Raw genomic sequence first — 13706 nt, 5'->3', positions numbered from 1 at the left:
CCTCCCATTTGGCCATTTATGGAGGACGCCGCGCGGTGGTGAGCTGTGACCCTTGACCCTGCTCGCAGGGCCGATCGCTCCACGCACCGCACGGCTCCCCGTGTGTGACCAGGACTTCTGCCCTTCACCGCTGCTGCCGCGAGTTCGCCGCTGCACCACCTGCTGTAGGCCCGTGTTTTTCTGAGTATTTTGTTATCTGTACCCAGTATTGTTTTCACTTTGTGCCCTGATTGTTTACTGATTGCCAGTGTATTTTCTAAAGTTCCTCGCTAACGCCCATTGGCTGCCCAGCTCCCGCCTCTCAGCTGCAACTCCCTCCCACTTCGCCATTTATGGAGGACACCGCACGGAAGCGCAGCGGACGAGCGATGGCGCGCCGAAGGCGAGCCCGTCCGTGCCTGGACCGTGCCCAGCACCAGAACCCCTGGCCCCTGCCGGAACCAGGACACCCGAATGAGATACGACGACGCTGCACTCATCGCACTCAACACCGGACGACCACCCGCATGCTACCAAGCCACCCCAAAGCGCACCCACGGACCCTTCACCTGTCAAGCCTGCAAATTCACCTGCATCCAACCCCGCACCCCGCCCGCCAAACCTAACAGCAAAAACAACCTCCTCAAGTGCATCCTCCTCAACACCCGCTCCATTCACAAGCACGCCATCGAACTCTGGAACCTCCTGGACACATCAGCACCAGACGTCGCCTTCCTTACGGAAATCTGGATGAACGCTTCCTCAGCCCCCGACATCACCATAGCCATCTCAGACGGCTACAAAATCACCCGGAAGGACCGCATCAACAAAACGGGAGGAGGAGTCGCCATCATCTACAGGAACACCATCAGCGTCACGACCAACGCTGAAGACCTCATCTCCACCGCCGAACACCTACACTTCCAGATCCACACCGACCCCCAGCCCCAGACCACCCTCAGAGGAACACTCATCTACAGACCCCCGGGCCCGCGCACACAATTCAGCGAAACCATCGCAGACTTCATCAGCCCGCACACCCTAGCCTCACCAGAATACATCCTTCTAGGAGACCTGAACTTCCACCTGGAGAAAAACAACGAGAACGCCACCACCACCCTGCTCGACAACCTCACCAACCTCGGACTCAAGCAACTGGTGGACACCCGCACCCACCTCACTGGCCACACGCTCGATGCCATCTTCTCCGCCAGTAACCATGTCTCCTTCAACCACTCCACCGGACTACACTGGACCGACCACAGCTGCATACACTTCACCTTCAAGAAGACCACATCTCACCACCTCACGCATCGGATCCCCCGCAGATGCTGGAGAACAATCACCACAGACCAGCTAACCACATCACTGAGCCAGAACCCACCAGCCGACACCAACCTACCTGACACCAACAACTCAGCCCACAACCTCGCACAGTGGATAACCAACTGCGCCAACGACCTCGCTCCACTAAAGAAACCCCAAGGCAAGACCGGCAACAGAAAACCCTCATGGTTCACAGACGCCCTCAAAGCCGCAAGGAAATCTTGCCGAACACTCGAAAAAACCTGGCACCACGAACGGACAACAGAAAACATGACATCCCTCAAAAACACCACCCGCGAATACCACCAGCTGATCCGGGCCACCAAGAGGACATTGTTCAAAGAGCGATTGGACAACAACAGCCACAACAGCAAGGAACTCTTCAACATCGTCAAAGAACTCTCCAACCCCAACGCCAGCAACAACGACATCACCCCTTCACAAGACCTCTGCAACTCCCTCGCCACTTTCTTCCACCGCAAGATCGCAGATATACACGACAGCTTTGGACCCCAAACACCACCTCCGGCCACCAAACCAGCGACCCCCACCACCACCCTCAGCGCATGGACAGACATCAGCAGTGAAGACACCATCCACATCATGAACACCATCCACTCCGGCTCTCCCTCCGACCCATGCCCCCATTACATCTTCAACAAAGCAGACACCATCATCGCACCCCATCTTCGGAACGTCATTAACAGCTCCTTCAAGTCAGCCACCTTCCCTGAGAGCTGGAAACACGCAGAAATCAATGCCCTTCTGAAGAAACCCACAGCGGACCCCAAGGACCTCAAAAACTTCCGCCCCATCTTTCTTCTCCCCTTCCCGGCGAAAGTCATTGAAAAGACCATCAAACAGCTGACCGCATTCCTCGAGGCAACCAACTCGCGTGACCCTTCCCAGTCCGGATTTCGAGCCAACCACAGCACCGAGACTGCCCTCATCGCTGCCACTGACGACATCAGCACCCTGATGGACAATGGAGAAACAGCCGCTCTCATCCTCCTAGACCTCTCAGCAGCCTTTGATACCATCTGTCACCGCACCCTAATAAACCACCTCGACAACACCGGAATCCAAGGAAATGCCCTGGAATGGATCACCTCGTTCCTCTCCGGCAAAACCCAGAGAGTCCACCTCCTGCCCCTTCCGCTCCGCGGCCACCAAGATCATCTACGGCGTACCCCAAGGATCCTCACTCAGCCCAATTCTCTTTAACGTCTACATGAGCCCCCTCGCCACCATCGCACGCAAACACAACATCAACATCATCTAAGCCGACGACACACAACTGATAGTCTACCTCACCAAAAACCCATCCTTCGCCAAAACCAACCTTCAGGAAGGCATGAAAGATTTAGCGCAATGGATGAAGCACAGCCGTCTGAAGCTCAACTCGGACAAAACGGAGGTCCTCATCCTCTGACCATCCCCCTCAGCATGGGATGACTCCTGGAGGCCCACGGCGCTGGGCACCGCACCGACCCCCACGGACCACGCACGCAACCTGGGATTCATCCTGGACTCCTCCCTCATGATGACCAAGCAATTCAACGCCGTCTCATCCTCATGCTTCAACACCCTGCGCATGCCCTGGAAGATCTTCCGATGGATCCCCACCGAAACCAGAAGAACAGTCACCCAGGCCCTCGTCACCAGCTGACTGGACTATGGGACGCCCCTTACGCAGGAACTACTGCCAAACTTCAGAATCGCCTCCAGCGCATACAGAATGCCTCCGCACGACTCATCCTCGACATCCCTCGCCACAGCCACATATCCGCCCACCTGAGAAACCTCCACTGGCTCCCTGTCAACAAAATGATCACGTTCAGGCTACTCACCCACGCACACAAGGCGCTCCACAACATGGGCCCCGAATACCTCAACAGCCGACTCTCATTCTAAACCCCCACCAGCCAGCTCTGCTCCACCAGCTTCGCCCTCGCCATCCCACGAATTCGCAGAACCACCACCGGAGGAAGATCGTTCTCCTACCTGGCAGCGAAGACTTGGAACTCCCTCCCCAAACACCTACGACTGACCCAGGACCACCTCACCTTCAGGAAACACCTCAAGACCTGGCTCTTCGAGCAGTAGCAGCACCCCCCCCCAGCACGGGTGAGTAGCGCGCTCTATAAATGTCTTGATTGATTGATACCTTCATATAGGTCTGAGCTTTGCTCGATCTTGGAGCTAACAGGGGTAATGGAATTTATTTGGTTCGCCTATATCAACGATCTTTGTGCTAAAATTGGCCATTCTGACCTCTGGTGTAGCCCAGAGGTTTACTGCAGATTTCCCGTCTTCAGTTGGTGAAATCCTATAGACAGTATAGGCTCAGGGTCATGCAGGAAAATAACACTCTTGGCCATCTTACAATAGACTTTTTAAATCTTAAAGACCAATACATGTTTGAACCTTACATGGATGAAATCCAACCCGCACTGGCGAGGAAGCTATTTATACAATTTAGGTTGGGCACCCTTCCCTTATGCGATTTCACAAAGAACTGGGTAAATGTTTCCGTAAATAGTTGCCCAGCATGTAATGGCGCTCCTGAGTCAGTGATACATGTATTGTTTTTTTGCCCTGGGTATAGAACATCAAGAAAATATTGGCTCATCCCACTTTGCAAAAACATGGGGTTCACCCAATGTACTGAGTCTTATTGAATCTTAAGCACTGAAACAAAAACTATTGTGGTATTTGCCGTCTCTCGCATTCTTCTTTCAATGTGGACAAGACATCAAAGGCTGTTGAAGAAACAATCGTAATTGTGCAACTAATCTTTTTATAGCCCTTTTTTAATCTGAGTTTTTGGGTGTCTTTCTCTTGATTCAATTTCTAAATATTTCTTTTTGACTTTTTTTATTGAGAGCTATTTTTAATGCATTTTTACCTGTGTGTTCTGTTAATATGTGACTTTTATGGTCTTTTAGGGCCGAAATAAAGTTTACAAATGGAAATGGAATGGAATAAATTCTTGCCCTAGAATCCCCTTGCCTCTCTGTTTTTACTTGTATGTTTATTGTATTTGTTGGAGGCCCCACATTCTGACTTTGTAACAAGCTTCATGTACTCTTCTCCCTCTCTCTTCATGCCTGCTCTGTCCTATTTTTGCTTAGACTCTATAATTATGTATGCCATGCCTTCACTGATTTTCTCTCCCCTGACATTTCTGACCGTGATGTTGTTTGTTATCTAGGTTATTTCTCTTTTTTGTTCACATGTAAAGCACTCTGATACCCAAATGGGTCGTGTGGGAGAGGTGTGGCGCCGCGGCCAGGGCGACTGACGCTGGAATCTGGGGATCACGGTTCGATCCCCGGCTCCGGCGGCAGGTTAGCCCAGCACCATGCGACTCTGGGCAATAGCTTGCTTAATCTTCCCGACGGCCCCCAGCGCCTAGAGACCCTAACGGGTGATTGTGCGCTATACAAATGTGGATTATTATTATAGTGTTTGTGCTCTATAAAACTTCCTAAATAAATAAATATGTACAGAAACAACCATAAAATGCAGTTTTAATCGAATTGAGCCAGGTGATTATGAAAATTGTAAAAAAAACTTGTATTGAGGGTTGAAAATTATGCATAAAATATAAGACCAGCAATAATCATTGGGATCCGGGATATAGATATATTGCAGAATTTTTCTGCTTTGGACAGTTGATCTGCGACATTTGAGTACTAGTTGAAGGCGTTAAGCAGACACCTCAAGTAATAATCACAATCCTTCTCATGGTGAACTACTGCATACAGTACTGAAACAGGAGTTCAAACTGTTGGAAGCTATGGCACAAATTTGACAGGCTAGACTTCAAGGCAATATTGATAGATCTGCAGGACACGTGCAGAAAAGGCCTCTAAAAACGTGTTGTATCCCTACAGGTTAGAAGTGGAGGTCAGCTTGGTGAGTCACAGGTCACAGGTTCAGGACTCCTAGGTTTCAACCACTGGTCCAGGATTGTTTTGAAGTAGGTCACTGGAGATGCAATATTAATGCCTGGCTTGAGCTAATGTTTGGAAGTAACCCCGGGGCACACCCTAAGCAATATTGCAAAAGCTTCTGTGCCAAACCATAACGACTTTTTAACCTTTCAATATGACAGAAGTTTTCATCCACACTAAACTTTATTCCTGAGGGCTGGGTATGTGTGGTTTGTAGTATGCAAATCCTACTGTCCTCTCACAGATAAAAAGTAAAAAAGATTTTGAAGCAGGTCCAATTGCCCACAACAAGCTCAGAAACAGAAGTCTGCTAGAACAAAATTAGATTTTTAAAGCAAGCAGGCAGTGAAGGCACAAAACTGGCTTTGCTATTATGCTGTCACTCTTTGAAGTGCACCACAAGTGTAATATGTAAAACACCAGCAGATTTGAATAGCGAGTTTGCACAATCTAATAGAATTTTACTCTGTGATGTCACCAATATGCCTTCTATGTTTGGAGCTGGTCAGTCCAGAGGACCAATGCGACTTGAGGCACGGGTGTTAGGTATATCTACTTGTATCAGAGTAGACCTCAATGAAGTACATCTAGCTCCTGGGCTCAAGCCATAGGTCATCCAGTCTAGGGCACTGCAACTCCACTCCCTAGGGCTTTTGTCACTGTCCTGGGAACAAGTTCAAACTTCATTCATAGCTACAGAAATTATTTAGACTGACTTGCTGTATGGTTGTAGCAAAATTAAGTTTTGCTTTCAGGTAATTCAGTCATGAAAAAGTTGACATGCAAATAAAAGTAAAAAAATAATAGAGGGGCATTTTATCAAGGACAGGCGATACATTATCGCCGCTTTTATCGGCAGGAAACTGCTGATAAAGCGGCGATAATGGCCTTGATAATATGCTCTATGATTTCCAATCGAAGCCCATGTTAGATGTGTTCACATCTAACATGGGCTTCGATTGGAAATCATAGAGCATATTATCAAGGCCATTATCGCCGCTTTATCAGCAGTTTCCTGCCGATAAAAGCGGCGATAATGTATCGCCTATCCTTGATAATATGCTCCAGTATTTTTGGGGGGGAACTAATTTTGTTGATTTTATAAAGGTTGCAATTGTTCAAGTCAGACACAATATGACCTGGTCCTGCTTCATGAACAGCCTTGCTTGGATTTCTGTGTATCTTTAGCTCCCAAAGTTTTGTGTGCTATATTGGCAGTTATTCATATACTGTCTATCCAATCCAATCCAAAAATTCTTTATTTCGGTCATATAGACCATAAAAGATACAATACAAAACACAGTAACATACATTATAAAAACATAATTCATACAGTTCATAAAATTAGTTCCCCATCTAATCAGAGCGAAGGAGGTTAAAACCAGATCAAGATAATGTCCATACGTTAGAGGTTTTTCTTCTTCCTAATCAGCCAAACTGCCATTAGAAATTTGGCTATTGCATACACAATATGGCCAAGAGTGCTAGTTTTCATTACTCTAAGTAATTACAAAACCCCAAGTTTCTGCAGAGATGCGCTATCCAATATTTTCTAGATCTATGGTAGGCCGGGCAGACAAACATAATATGGAGTTCGTCTTCCTCATGAGTGTTGCAGCATGGGCACATCTTGTCACCATCCTTGATCCATTTATGAGGGAATGTTCTAATAGGCAATGTACCTAACCTCCATTGTACAAACAGTTTCCTCGCGAGGATGGGGAAAATAAAATCCATAAAACTTTCAAATACATAAGAATTTTTGGATTCCAGGAACCGATCTGTAAGAGTGCCGCTGTTTTGTGCATTCAGCCATAGTGATAATCTATTGTCTTTGTACATTCGGACCAGGCTTTTGCGTGAAACCCTTCGGCAGCCCTGTTCAGGATCCTCCCATAGCTCGGATAAGTTCATGGAGTACAGTTCTTTTTTAACGAAAGAGAGCCAAGGGATTTTATTGCTTTGGTTCAGGCTCATGACATGGATAAGGTCCTGCCTATAATGATGCAGTTCATTCGTAGACCATAACCTGTGCCAGAACCTCACCGGCTTTGACTCTAACTCCTCAGCAATGGAGGGGAGGCCCATATCTAATCTCAGTGGCAGGAGGGGTGTGCCTCGTGGGAGAGCCAGGAGACGTCTAAGAAAGTTGTTTTCATCTCTTGCTAGTTCTTGGCCCGCTTTGTGCCCCCATAGTTCACTCCCATATGTAGCGGCTGCCTTAGCTTGGGATTGGTACATTTCAAGAGCCGGACTGATGGGCTTAAAGGTTGAGGTATTTGCCACCTTCAAGATTGCGCCCGACAGCTGAGACAATTTGAGCCGTGATCTTACTATCTGGGGGTCCCATGATAGATTTTCCTGCAATGTTACACCCAGATACATAAAGGTGGTTACCCTCTCAAGACTGGCAGTACCCAAAGTGGGATTGGGTCTGGCTTTTTTTGGTGGATTGAATATCATAAATTTGGTCTTTTCTGTGTTTATCTCTAGACCATGTTGTCTACAGAAAAGACCAAATCCATCCAGAATCCTCTGGATCCCCATCGGGGATTTGGAAAGCAGGAGGGTGTCGTCGGCAAACATGATTGCCGGGACCCGCCTGCCTGCCAGACGTGGGGCATCATTGTCCTTAACGTTTTCTAGATGGGATATAACGTTGTTAATAAAGAGACAAAACAGGGTCGGCGCCAATACGCAGCCCTGCCTCACCCCTCTATGAACAGGGAACCTTGATGACAGCGCGCCATCCCTCCCACTCATAACCTGCGCATAGTTGTTGTCATGTAGCCTAATTATGATGCTAAGTATCTGAGCTGGTACCCCTAACTTATTCAAGACCTCCCACAGTTTCTTACGTGGGACTAGGTCAAAGGCTGACCTCAGGTCCACGAACACCATGTACAGCCTTCCCCCCTCTATCCTTACCGTCTTCCAGTAAAGCAGGACGAGGCGGAAAATCTGATCCATGGTGGACGTATTTTTCCTGAAGCCAGCCTGGAGGGGACTCAAGATGTCATTGTCCTCCACCCTGTCTAACAGGTGGTTCAGGATAAGGCGCGCGAACAGCTTTTGGGGGACATCTATAAGGCTGATCGGCCTGTAGTTGACCGGGAGCAGAGGAGAACCCTTCTTGTATATGGGTACAATCTCTGCCCCCAGCCAAGAACAGGGGATCGCCATACCTCCTAGGATGGCATTAAAAAGAATAAGGAGGTATGGGCCCCAGATTTCAGGATGGTGTCTGAAGAGATCCCCCGGTAATCTATCTAAACCAGGGGCCTTTCCCACCGCTAATCGCTCCATTGCGATCACCACCTCACCTAGGGTAAATTCCAGGCCCGTTTCCGAGGAAGCAGGGACCTCAAGCACCATTTCATCGGGCAATAAGGTAGTATCTTGATAGAGTGTCCCAAAGTGGGCCTCCCAGACAGAGGCAGCAATGTTACACTCCACTGCTGATTTAAGTTCCCCTGTCCCAGTATTCACCAGGGCCCAGAATTTCCTAGAATCTTTGGCATCTAAGGCATCAGATAAATCATGCCAGCGGTCCCAATCCCACTCAACCCTTGCATTTTTCATTGCCGCTTTGTAATCCCTTCTAAGTTCTGCAACCTTACCCTTATTAGAGCCATCTTTTATGGTAGCAATTAGCTCGGACTTGATCTTCCTGCAGGCAGAATTATACCAGGTCGGGGTTCGTGCCTTCTTCCTGCGTAGAGGTACCTCTGGATAGAAGACCTCAGCGAGACCACTCACAAGTTCTGCATGAATTTGAGCTAATTTTTTACCATAGTCAATGGGTCTCAGTTGATCTATGAGATCATCCAGTTCTTTGAACCTGGGGAGTGCTATTTCATATAGCTTGTTTAAACCATCTTCTGTATTTAGCAACTTACCCCATTTTACACGACGCCTATTTGTGGTGAGAACCAGGTTCCCAGGGTCGTCGCCAGTAGAAGAAGTAGAAGACCCGTCTGCAGGTGCGGGATGTTGCATCTCCAGTAGGAGGGCATTGTGGTCACTATCTAATCTGGGTACCACCCTGAAATCCTGGACTTTGGGCCACATGCTGATAACTATAAAAATGTAGTCTAACCTTGACTCATGGTCCTTTCTATTGAAAGTACACAGTGAGGGGGTATCGGACGGGGTACGCCCATTGCAGGCCCTTAATGCAAAGTTCAAGGTAAGGGACATAATTTGTACTGCCAACGGGGACCAGGTTTTGGGGTGGGGGGATGAAGATGGTGGAACTCCCCAGTAGTCGTCCTCAGTGGTGAGAGCGCCCTCCTTTAATCCTTCTAGGGGTTCAAAATGGCAATTAAAATCCCAACCCATCACTATTTTGTAGTCACCTGGCAGTTGTCCCAGAAAGAATGATAGGTCATCTAGAGTAGGTGATTCCTTGGCCACAGCAACTGGGCGCGAATAAACGTTGATAATTGCCCATGTTGTAATGCCAGGCCATCTGAGCAGCACACACTGGATGTCCTGCGAAAACGTAACCATATTTTCCGCCTGACACCCAATATGACTTGCTACCCAGATCGCCAAGCCACCTGAGGGCCTCCCCTTACCATTCCACTTTGCGGGAATTTCAAAGATATCATACCCCGTTCTGCTCTGGGGATCCCTCGCCCATGTCTCCTGAAAAAGGCAGACATCACTGGCATTTATCAGGAGATCCCAATCCGCTGTATCCACCTTGTTTGTGATCCCTGCCACATTCCAAGAAAGGACCCTTATACCTAGACTACGTGGTGGTCCTACCCCGACAAATGTAGTTGATGCAGTGACTATAGAAGGGTCTGGATTTTCCGGGACAATAAGGGCAACTGGTGTGGGGGGCGAGACACACATAGCTACTGATGTCAAATTATTGCCTCTCAGAATTCTGGGTGAATTCTGTACTTGGCCCCTAGTGCTTTTAGCTAGTACCCTACTCCCCTTAGGGGAATCCTGCACCCGGGTGTTAATTTTGCAAGCAACTCTCGTCGCCCCCCGTTGACAGTTTTTTCCGGGGCCTGATGGATAGCCCTCTTTTGTGGTCAGTCTACCTGGTCAAGACAGGAAAATCTATTCGGGTGAATGGGGAATGCATTATACTTGGGCCTATATCGTGAGCCACCCACGGCAAAGCCGACTCTAGTCCAGCCCTCTTCCCTTCTCATAGCTGAGTTGCATGCATTCGGGTAAAAATATGAAAGAGGCACCAGTTCAATAGAGGTTTTACCAGCACTGCCAAGCCAGTTACAACTATATGGGGCAACCTGCGGACTTTTAAAACTGACAATTATACAATCCCCCACTCTATTCTTAGAGGTAAACCCAATCCATGGGACCCTTCTAACCATCAGAACGTCTCCTTTTAAATTGGGTGGGAGTGGCCTATGAATGTTTAGCCAGCTGATGACCTTGTTACGCAAGGAATCCTGCAGTTCCATTGCACCACCGGTAAGCTCTGGTACTCCCACCATGATCGCAGTATAAGCTACTGCCTCAGGTGGCAAATTAACTGTCCTACGCCTGGTGTTAGGGCTAGTAGGACGGCCAGTTTGCCCAGTGACTGATCTTTCCTGTCTCAATTGTTGGGACGGGGCAGATTGTTTTGACCTTCTTGGAGCAGGTACCGGGGGCCTCATCGTTTGGGATGTTGATGGGACCGGTTGGGGGGCAGATGCAATGTTGTTACTAGAGACTTCCCCCGACTGAGCTAATGGAACATTTGGGACCTGGGTAGTTGTTACAGGGGCCGGCAGACTGATCCTAGCCCTATCCCTAAGGGTCCTATGTGCATTTACGCTCAACCCAAGGTCAACACCATTATTCGTATAGGTCTTTTCTATGGTCATCAGTCTGGCCTCTATGGAGTCCAATTTAGCAGACAAGGGATTCAGAAAATTTCTAAGAATGTCCGTAAGTGAGCTGATGAGCAGGTCTGTGGTGTTAGGAGGGACCCCACCAAAAATAAATGGACCAGTACACACCGGTAGGGATGAGGCTAGTGGGGGACTGGGAAGTTCCGTCATATTCCTTGGGGATATGGCCCCAGGCGTGGCCACAATATCTGTGTTATCATCTTGAGTTGGCATTATTAAATCAACTTTAGCCCTTTTGGCGCCTTTTGGCTTCCTTGACCTCTTCCTTTTGAACAGATGATCCCCTCTGCTGCTTACGTGTTCTGTTAGAGCCGCATCCAGTCCCTCCTCCTGTGACTCTATTTCTACACAGTCAGCGTTCGGGGAGGGTTCTACAACCCCAGAGAAGCGTGATGAGTCTTCATCCCTCTGCAACGTTGAAGGTGTCCTCAGTTGTTGAAGGACTGACTCAATAATCTGATCAATGCTGTCCAGGAGTGACAGATGGGTAACATCGAGCAATAATGGTGTACTAGCAATAATTGGGGAGGCCGGAGGAGCCAGCAACAGGTTATCTATACCCTCCTCAGATTGACTTTCCAGCACAGTTAGACCTTTGTTGGCCACAGCGTTAGCCTTAGTGAGAAATTTTTCCATAGTGCCAGTAAGCTGTTGGGCAGCCTTGCTTCTGGAAACTCTGGTGGCCATGTTATGTGAGGCGACCAGAGAACAAAAACCGCAACCAAGAGGAGAAGAGTGGTGAAAAAGGCAGGGCGTCAGAGGGATAGCCCGGTCCGGTCTCTTCCGGCCTCTAATGGCCTAAAACGGCCCGCCCTTTGCCCGGGCTTCGCCCGGCGCCCGCCCGCGCGCGTCCCGCGATGCACGTTTGTGGGCGTGATGATATAGGTGCTCAGGGTAGAGGGGCGTGGCCAGCCGGGAAGAGTCTCCAGGTGCGGCGTCTCAGGCAGCCGCTTGGAAACCTGGGACTCGCAGTCCCGCTGGTCCGCTGACGATAGGTCTCTGCCCTTCAGAAACCCCTCCGCAGCCTTCCTCCAGTAAGGGCACACAATCCAGGACACTGCAGCCTCGAGCGGCTCCCGCGGAGCGGGGGCCGCGAGTCGCGGTTTTGACCGCCCAGGGCAAGGGGGCGTGGCCAGCCGGGAAGAGTCTCCAGGTGCGGCGTCTCAGGCAGCCGCTTGGAAACCTGGGACTCGCAGTCCCGCTGGTCCGCTGACGATGGGTCTCTGCCCTTCAGAAACCCCTCCGCAGCCTTCCTCCAGTAAGGGCACACAATCCAGGACACTGCAGCCTCGAGCGGCACCCGCGGAGCGGGGGCTGCGGGTCGCGGTTTTGACCGCCCAGGGCAAGGGGGCGTGGCCAGCCGGGAAGAGTCTCCAGGTGCGGCGTCTCAGGCAGCCGCTTGGAAACCTGGGACTCGCAGTCCCGCTGGTCCGCTGACGATAGGTCTCTGCCCTTCAGAAACCCCTCCGCAGCCTTCCTCCAGTAAGGGCACACAATCCAGGACACTGCAGCCTCGAGCGGCACAAATCCCTGTTCTATTTTCTTGTTCCGCTCCCTGTATGTGCAACCCAGTGTGTAGTGCACCATAAATTCTAAAGAATGAAAAGAAATCTAAAAAAATGTGAACAGGTATGGAGTGCCTCACGGAACTAACACCCTGGGAGTCCACTGATAGGTTCTCACCAGTGGCTCAGGTTCTCATCATCAGCACAAACATACCGTAACGAAAAAGTTGTGAAAGAACAATAAAATCAGTGGTGAAAATACTGGTGATGTGAGCGCTAGGATTTGTCTCCCTAGAGCTTGTATGATCTGACCCCTAAATTAAAAACAAGACAAACTTTCACTGGCTAGTCCCCTTTTATTCTATGCCATGGGTTTGCTCACATTAAAAGACACTCTGTTGCCTCCTATCTCCATAGAGGGCCAGCATGTTTCATTGCCATATATGTTTTTGGCAATTTCTTCAGGGCGAGGGTCAGTTTTCACCACATTGCAATTATTTCATGTGTAAGCAGTTACCGCTTTAATGCCCGACTTTGGCATACCGGTGACCCCCTTTCCTTTTTTACTCCAGCGGTATGATCCCAGTGCTGCTTTCCATCAGCCAGGTCTGTGGGAGTGCTGTGTCGTAACTCGTCAGCTCCAATTGTTCAAGTGTCATGAGGCATACAATTTCAGTAGACATAAATTCAATAGAATAACAAATCCACATCTTTTCTTGACCACCCCAGAGTAAACACAAGAAACATTATACCATAACCCTGGTATTAACGTATAACATACAGTGCCTCAGCTTATATCACATTTATAATTGTAGTCCGCTTCAAAGTTATTGTGTCCTATTAGATGAACAGTTATTGCTGACTTCACACTCTTCTTGTTGCCTGGCCTTCAGACTGGCCATCTGTGACCTTGTATATTTCCATTGGGATGCCCCTGAAGGCAGCCAACCTGGTCCAAATCTTGGTATGTTTTTGGGGCAGCCTCGTGCTACAAAAACTAGGAATTCTAAATGCATTGCATAGTCCATGCCTGTTTTCCAAAGCAATACTTGTGG

This window comes from Lissotriton helveticus, chromosome 6 (genome assembly GCF_964261635.1).
Source record: "Lissotriton helveticus chromosome 6, aLisHel1.1, whole genome shotgun sequence".
Classification (NCBI taxonomy): Eukaryota; Metazoa; Chordata; class Amphibia; order Caudata; family Salamandridae; genus Lissotriton; species Lissotriton helveticus.
This window is presented reverse-complemented; position numbering follows the sequence as displayed.